This window comes from Callorhinus ursinus, unplaced genomic scaffold (genome assembly GCF_003265705.2).
Source record: "Callorhinus ursinus isolate GAN/ISIS: 27379988/994484 unplaced genomic scaffold, GSC_fseal_2.0 scaffold12, whole genome shotgun sequence".
Taxonomy (NCBI): Eukaryota; Metazoa; Chordata; class Mammalia; order Carnivora; family Otariidae; genus Callorhinus; species Callorhinus ursinus.
In genome coordinates, this window is record NW_027397074.1 from 19706515 (window position 1) to 19715590 (window position 9076).

Sequence of the window (9076 nt, forward strand, 5' to 3'; positions counted from 1 at the left end):
CAGATGCTGGCCACGCCCTACGTAGGACTACCTACGGCCGAGGTCTCCCTACGCCAGGAGAGAGGCCCTGAAAAAGCAGGTTGCACCTATGGTACGAGTAGTACAGAGACAGAGGAGAACGAGAACTTAAGAGGGGATCACCCTCCAGAGAATCGCGGGCCACCTGAGCTTGCGTGCCCGGGGTGCGGAGCACCACGACACGGCGCCGGGAAAGGGCAGGCGGAGGGATCTCAGAGCGAGGTTTGCGAGGGGATGGCCGTGGCTGCGGCGCGCTCTGTGATTGCACCGCTCGCGCGTGAGGCGATCTCAGCTTATGTGGCGTCAGCCGGGCGGGTGGCTTGAGTACCGCCCCGGTGGCGTAAGCACCGCCCTTCTCCGGGGCGTGCGGACCCGCTGCCGCTGAGCTGCTTAGGGCCCGCGTCTTGAGGCGGTGGAGAGACGGCCAGCTTGGCTGGGGAAAGGGAGATTGTGAAAGACGCTGCCTACACACGGAAGGGTGGGACGATGAGGTCAGTCCCATGCCACCCCAATTAAAAGCAGTCTGAGAGGTATTACTGTACGGCGTAACGATAACAAAACTTGGTTGCTGTCTGGACTGTACGGAAACAGGTTTTCCGAAATAAATTAGAATATTATAGGCCGTCGCGACCTATTTGAGACAACATTCCCCAAGAACGGCACTTACTCTGTCCGGAAAGATTTTAAAGCGGAAGTACAATCCTAAGCCACAGTCCCTTGGCCGCCCGCTTCTGTGGCCTCAAACAAGCATGTATATATAATGACCACCAAAGTAAATTCCCCTTCTCTATTACTCTCACGAGCCCCCGACCATAGTCATGTATTTATTCAGTCACTGGGAAGAGCTAGGTATTGTGCTGGGTAGGCACTGGGAATACAGCAATGGATGAGAAAACTGCAGGGCCCTCAGGGAAGGAGCAGGAGTCTCTAATTGCCTGCTCAACACCTCTCCCTAGATGCTTAACATTCATCTCACTGTCAGTAAATCCCGAACTGAATTTACCTCCTCCCACCCCGCCGCCATCCTGCCCCTCCTGTCATGCCCATGTAGGAAGGGCACCATTATCCACCCCATTGCCCTCCTTCTTCATTCCTCATGTTTAATCAATCACCACATCTTATAATTCCACCACCTTGAACGTTTCTCCATTCACCGCTACCTTAGGTCACATCTCATCGTTGCTTGTCTGCATTGCAAAAGTACGCTACCTGGTACTTGTCCATTCTTGTCCTTAATCTGTCCTCCCCACTGTTGCCATTTCTTGTATCTCTAAAGCATGTTGTAATCATCTCTGTAGGTTTCCTCTATTAGAAGATGAACTTGAGAAAAGGGATCATGTCTTAATTGTTTTTATATTCTGCCTTTATCCTAATACCTACCACAGCAGTTCTCAAATTGTGGTCCATAGCCTTCTGGGTATCCCCAAGAGCCTTTCAAAGTATCTGCAAGGTCAAAGCTCTTTATAAGAATACTGCTATTTGCTTTTTCACTGCTGGAACTTGCCCTGATAGTGTAAAATCAGTAGTAAATAAAAACTTATTGGGCCTTAGCACAAATCAAAGGCAATGACACCAAATTCCAGCAGTCATTATTCTTCACTGTCATGCACTTGCAATAGAAAAATAAAATTATCTATTTCACTTAAGAATGTCCTTGATGAAATTGTGAATGTTAGATTTATTAAAGTTCAACCACTGAGTGCATGTATTTTTTAACTAGCAGATTTCTTCATGGACTAACATTTTGCTTGAAAGAATGACTGCCAAACTGTAGTCTTTCACATTTGGGTATTTGACATTTTCTTGAAAATGAAATCAGCCTGTCCCTTTTAAAGAAAACCATTGGCAATATTTGTTGTCAGTGTTAAAATTAAAGCTTTCCAGGGTGCTTGAGTGGCTCAGTCAGTGGATTTCGGCTCAGGTCATGATCTCAGGGACATAAGATTGAGCCCCACGTTGGGCTCCATGCCTGCTTAAGATTCTCCCTCTCTTTCTGACCCCTTCCCTCCCCACCCCTGACACTCTCTCCCTCTCTCTCTCCAAAAAAAAAAAAAAAAGCTCTCAAATAAAAATTAAGAATTTTAGAAAACATATCTACCACTGTAAACTTGACAACATACCAATTCTTGAGACTTTTCTGCAGAGGAAAATTTAGTAACAAAAGGATTTTATATAATAAAATGTGTCAACATTAGAATATTTGCATAATTCATTGAACCAGTATTTTCAAATGACCAATGCATGATGTTACAAAATCATGTGTGGGTAAAACATTCATTCAAAGTACAAGTTAGACCAAAAGATGTTCATAGAATGTAAAAAGTTAATTGATATACCTCCAGATTCTACATTGCCACTAACTTTTAAGATACACCACTTATTAAAAAAAAACCTATAATTATCTGGAAAAGTTATTAAAATATTTCTGCCTTTCCAACTATACATCTGGGTGAAGTTTATATACTTCAACCCAAACAATGCACATGATTGAATACAGAAGCACATAAGAGAATTCAACTATCTTCCATCAAGCCAGGCGTTAAAGGGATTTGCAAAAATCTAAAATAGTACCATGTATCTCACTTTTTTTTTTTTTTTTTTTGAGAGAGAACGAGCACAAGCAGGAGGGGAGAGGGGCAGAAGGAGAGGGAGAGAGAATCCTAAGCAGGCTCCATACCCAGCACAGACTCCATGGAGGGGCTCGATCTTACCACCCTGAGATCATGACCTGAGCCAAAATGAAGAGTCGGAGGCTTAACAAGCTGAGCCACCCAGGTGCCCCACTCACTAATTTCTTTTATTTGAAAACGTAACTATGTTCATTAAAATGCATTGTTTATGTTAACATGGGCTTGTTATTTTTAATAAACTAATATTTTTTCTCTACCTTAATTGTATTACTGTAAATATGTATAGATATATACATTTTTTTAAAGTTCTGTAGGACTCTGAGTAGATTGTGAAAGAGTCCTGAGACCAAAAAGTTTGAAAACTGCTGACCTAGAATATGAGTTGTGGGGCTTTCAATTTTTGTTCTGTGTGGAATCACATCTCATACCATCAGTATGACCTTCCTATGAAATAGTTTTAAAACAAGACGTTTGATTCATTAAAACTCCAAGGTAGTCCTCATTATTATATAGCCATAGCTTTTGTTATTTTAATGAGTTTTCCAAAGTGATGTTTCAGAAGCACATCATAAAATGAAAAGGGAGATTATCGATTTACCGTGGATTGATTATCGATTTACCGTGGATTCAACCCTACTATTATCTTATTAGTTGAGTGTGGTAATTCACCTTTTTCCTATGCTGCCCAGACTTTTCATCAGACCACTCTTAACGTTATTGAAATTAAATTTAATTCCTTATTGTGAAGTGAAATGCTGGGAGATAATCAAGCATTTGTGAACAAAACCAAAGTTTTTTGGTTTAAATGTAAGGTTTAAATAATAAGATGCTTGCCTGAAAATTAGCTAGGATAATTTTGTTGGAAAATGTTTTTCTTTTTTTTTTTTTTAAGATTTTATTGATTTATTTGACACAGAGAGGAGGGGCGAGAGAGCAAGCACAAGCAGGGGGAGCGGCAGGCAGAGGGAGAAGCAGGCTCCCCTCTGAACAGGTTGCCCGATGGGGGGGCTCGTCAGGACCGGAGCCAAAGGCATCCACTTAACCGGCAGAGCCACCCAGGTGCCCCAGAAAATGTTTTTCTTAAAAACAAAAAAAAAAAGAATGTTTTTCTTTCTGTAATCTTCCTCAGATATATCTGGGAGGGGGAGGGGGAGGAGGATTATATTAAGTGCAGTACAAATTGCAGGATTATATTAAGTACAGTACAAATTGCAGCCATTTCTCCAGAGAGCTCTTCTCCCTCTCAGCTTGGCCTTGAGCCTCTGCTCACTTTCCCGTAATTCCTCAATAAAATGCTGCTCTCTGACAGGAAGGGTGATTCCCTTAAAATCCCCAAAACCACACTTTGGACATATGACCTTACCTTTACAACTTTACTGAAGGATTGTAGATAACAAAGTAAAATTTTAGAACCCAAGAGAACTAAAACCATATGCTAAACATGACTGTTTCTAAAGTAAAAGGAAAAGAACAAAACTTTAAACATGTCATGGGGACTGGGAGTTAGTTCCCTTCATAGACACGGAATATTATCTGGTTTTCCTGTTGAAAATTTACTTCTATGCTGCTCCTCACTGAAGGGGTTTTCTTTATTTTTAAAGATTTATTTATGTATTTTAGAGTGAGAAAGAGAGCGAGAGCAGAGGGAGAAAGAATTTCAAGCAGGCTCCACACCCAGTGCAGAGCCTGACACAGGGCTTGAGCTCAGGACCCTGAGATCATGGCCTGAGCCAAAATCAAGAGTTGGTCCCTTAACTGACTGGGCCACCCAGGCACCCCTGACGGGGTTTTCTTTAATCCCTAATGTAAAAAAATCTCCATTTCAGAGAATTCTACCCCCTACCCACAGAAACTTATTTCACCCTAGGATCCACAGCCCACCCACACCCAAACCCCAGTCTGCCACTCCCCAAAAGGGCAGTTCACAGGACACAATTACACAAAACATTTCCCTAGGTCTGAGTTTTTCAGTAAGAGGCAGTTAAGCAAAACTGTCTCATTTGACACAAGTGAAGGTCCCTCAAGTTTCTACACCAGTGTGAAATGAAATGTACACCTTCATTTCTCCTGTAGTTTTGTGGTAACTTATTGGACCAAACACAAACACGAAGGACAAATATTTTTCAGCTCTGGGACAATGCAAGGACAAATAAAGGAAGAGAAACATTTTCCTAAATGCAGCTAAATTCACACAGATTCCGTTGCTCTTAATAGAGATGGTACTGTATGTGATTATGCAGAGAAGTGGTTTTCCCATTGTGCATCCTCAGAATTTCAGACCTTGCTAATGAGAGCATTTGAAATAATCGGATTATCTATTGCTGATGGATACTTTTCAGTGACACCAAAGATCTGGCAGTAGCTTTGAGATTATATCTTTACAATAATAGGTCAGAGAAAATTATCACTATTTCCTCTTTGTTGTTTACACTTTGGTGTCATATGTAGAAACCGTTGCCTAACCCAAGGTCATGAAGATTTATGCCTATGTTCTCTTCTGTGATTTTTATAGTTTTACTTCATATGTAGGAGTTCAGTAGATTTTGAGTTAATTTTTGTATATGGTATGAAATAGGGCTTTAAACTTATTCTTTTGCATGTGGATATTTAGTTGCCCCAGCACCATTTATTGAAAAGACTGTCCTTTCCCCATTGATTTATCCGAACACCCTTGTCAAAAATCAATTGACTGTATATGTTAGGGTTTAATTCTGGACTCTCAGTTCCATTCCATTCATCTATATGTCTATCCTTATTCATGTACCACAGTCTTTTTCTTCTCAGTAATATGCACACACATTCATAAATAAATGTATATAAACTTACAGCAATTTCTTTTAATGACTGACTTCTAATTAACATGTCATAACTTCATGTGTTTATTTATGTACTTATTTATACAAAGCTTGGGGACTTGATAAAATAACTTTCAATGCTCTTTCAGCTGTTAGATAAAATATGACTTTAACAATTTATTTTATGTATGTTTTTAGGTTAACAGGATTCCATCTGCTGCCATCAGAAACAAGTACCAAATCTGTGTTCTCACTGCATTTGACCACTGATTTTGCAGTTAGCACTCATGGGTTTAAAGTTTATTGTGAAGGTAAGTGATGGTAATGTAAAAGGACCATTGCCCAGTTAAATGTAGTCAAACCAAAATTCTCCAGAGTGGAAATGGAAGAAGAACCACAAGGAAGGAAGATATTGTTCATCTTCTTATCTCAAATCTTGTTCTAAGATTCACCTTCTTATTAATTATTAATATATAATAAAATGTTAGAATTAGTGGGCTTTAATGTTTTGTCATAGTGTGCCTAGACAGAGGAAAATCTTTCTTAGGAGAAGAGACTATGAAATCACTATAGACCTAGAGATTAACAAAAGGAAATGAAATGTGAGACTAACAGAAAAGTAGGCCTGATTTGAGCTTGGGGCCTCACAGACTCCACCCTATTCTTCTCTGTGCTCTACCTCTCAGCCAGGCAATAAACTAGTAATCTGTCTTCTTTGCAAGTTATAACCAAGAGAAAAAAGTCCAGTAAGAGATGAGAGTTGACATCTTCCATTCCAAACCAGCCTTTTCAGTCCCACAGATCCATAATCCTTTAACCACGGAGAGGAAAACTAAAAAGCTCTTGAGACAGTTTTTATTTGGAAGTTTGGTACAAAGTCATATGGCATCAAAACATGACCTAAATTGATTAGAGGACATTTATAATCTTTATTTATCCCATGTAGTGTGGGTACTCATATGTTTCACCATGGAAATATTGTTTGATAATGGGGCCGTACTCTGGGTTCTGCTGAGAGTGTTAAAACATACAGAATCTGCACGTCTTTCATTTTTAAAATGTGAAAAAATTCTGATGGCAAAAATATTCTGAGGATTTCAGATACAGATCATGCACTTGTAATTTCTTCTCTATGTGATTTGACAATAAATTTTTCAGTTTATTCCCTAGTTTCAAGAAGAGCCCCTTCCTTACCCATAGGAATATCATATCAGATTTCAACTCATCTCCCCAGGACTATATTGCCAGAATGCATCACATCAGGTCTGATATCATCCTAAGAAACACACAAATATTACAGAAGGGATGGTTATTTTCTAAAGCACATAATTCAAACTATGAGGGGTTTTTTTTTGGCTTAAACAACAGAATTTAATATTCTCACAGGTCTGGCTAGAATTCCCAGATCAAGGTGTTAGCTGATTGAGTTCCTGGCAAGAGCTCTCTTTTTGGCTTATAGATTGCCTTCTCACTGTGTCCTCACATGGTTGAGAGAACTCATGTGTCTCTTCCTTTTCTTATAAGGCCACCAGCCCTGTTGGATTAAGACCCCTCCCTTATGACCTCATTTTACCTCAGCTTCTTACTGGCCCTCTTTCCAAATATAATCACATTGAGGTTAAAGGCTTCAACATACTAATTTTTTCTTGAATCCTGTACCTTTGTAGTAAGTTTGGAGTTGGGAAATATGAGTTTTCCAACTTGGTTATTAATTTTCAGGCTTGTTTTGACTTTTCTTTGCCCTCATTTTTATATGAATTTTAGGATCAGCTTATCAATTTCTACAAAAAGCCAGCTGTGCTTTTTTTTTAATTTTTTTAAAGGATTTTATTTATTCATTTGAGACACAGAGATAGAGAGAGAGAGAAGAGAAAGCATGAGCAGGGAGAGAGGCAGAGGGAGAGGGAGAAGCAGGCTCCTTGCTGAGCCAGGACCCTGATGTGGGGCTCAATCCCAGGACCCTGGGATCATGACCTGAGCTGAAGGCAGACGCTTAACAACTGAGCCACCCAGGTGCCCCAGCCAGCTCTGCTTTTGATAGAGATTACATTGAATCTATGGATCAGTTTGGGGAGTATTGCCATCTTAACAACATTAAGTCTTACAATCCATGAACATAGATGCCTTTCCATTTATTTAGGTCTTCTTTAATTTCTTTTTTTTTTTTTTTTTTAAAGATTTTATTTATTTATTTGAGAGAGAGAGAGCACGAGAGGGAAGAGGGTCAGAGGGAGAAGCAGACTCCCGGCCGAGTAGGGAGCCCGATGTGGGACTCGATCCCGGGACTCCAGGATCATGACCTGAGCTGAAGGCAGTCGCTCAACCAACTGAGCCACCCAGGCGCCCGGTCTTCTTTAATTTCTTTGAGTGATGTAAAGTGTTCTGTTTTCAAGCCTTCCACTTCTTTTGTTAAATGTATTTATAAGTGTTCTATTTTTTTTTGATGTTATACATGGTGTTATACATGGGATAATTTTCTTAATTGCATTTTCAGATTGTTCACTATAACTGTATAGAAATACAGTTACGGGCGCCTGGGTGGCTCAGTTGGTTCAGCGACTGCCTTCGGCTCAGGTCATGATCCTGGAGTCCCGGGATCGAGTCCCACATCGGGCTCCCTGCTCAGCGGGGAGTCTGCTTCTCCCTCTGACCCTCTTCCCTCTCGTGCTCTCTATCTTTCATTCTCTCCCTCTCAAATAAATAAATAAAATCTTAAAAAAATAGAAATACAGTTACTTTTTGTAAATTGATCTTGTATCCTCCTAGCTTGCTGAACTCATTTACTAGTTCTAATAGGTTTTTAATAGTTCTTCAAGATTTTCTGTATATAAGATTATGTCATCTGCAAATGTAGTTTTATTTTTTCCTTTTCAGTATGATTTCTTTTATTCTTTTTCTTGCCTAATTGCCATGGCTTGAAACTCCAGCACAGTGTTGAATAGAAGTGGTAAGAACAGACATCCTTATCTTGTTCCTGAAACTAAGAGGAAAACATTCAGTGTTTCACCACTAAGTATGATACTAGCTGTGAGGTTTTTTGTAGATACCCTTTTTCAGATTGAGTTAGTTCCCTTCTAGTCTTAGTTTGCTGAGTGTTTTTATCTTGCAGGAGTATTGCATTTTTTTCAAATGCCTTTTCTGTGTCTCCTGAGAAGATCTTGTGGTTTTTGTCCTTATTAATATGTCATATTACATTGATTGATTTTCATTTGTTGAACCAACCTTGCATTCCTGGAATAAATCCCACCTGGCCATGGTATATAATTCTGTTTGTATGTTGCTGGACTTGGTTTACTTGTATTTTGATGAGGATCTCTGCATCTATATTTGTAAGGAATATTGATCTGCCCTTTCTTGGGATGTCTTTGTTTGGTTTTGTTATCAAGATAATACTGGCCTCAGGGTGCCTGGGTGGCTCAGTCGTTAAGTGTCTGCCTTCGGCTCAGGTCATGATCCCAGGGTCCTGGGATCAAGCCCCACATCGGGCTCCCTGCTCCACAGGAAGCCTGCTTCTCCCTCTCCCACTCCCCCTGCTTGTGTTCCCTCTCTCACTGTGTCTCTCTCTGTCAAATAAATAAAAAAAATATAAAAAAAAAAATCAATTGGTCAATCTTTAACTTTGAATGGATCTTT

At 40.0% G+C, this 9076-nt stretch overlaps 1 long non-coding RNA gene across 2 annotated transcripts in view; it reads left to right on the plus strand.

Annotated features, from left to right (window-relative positions):
• Nucleotides 1-26: 26 nt before the first annotated feature.
• LOC141373857 (uncharacterized) overlaps nt 27-9076 on the plus strand; it is a 92940-nt gene continuing 83890 nt past the window's right edge. For both annotated transcript variants that reach the window (XR_012380212.1, XR_012380213.1), the window contains exons 1-2: nt 27-509; nt 5642-5754. This is a non-coding gene — a long non-coding RNA (uncharacterized lncRNA). The remainder of the gene's footprint in view (nt 510-5641; nt 5755-9076) is intronic.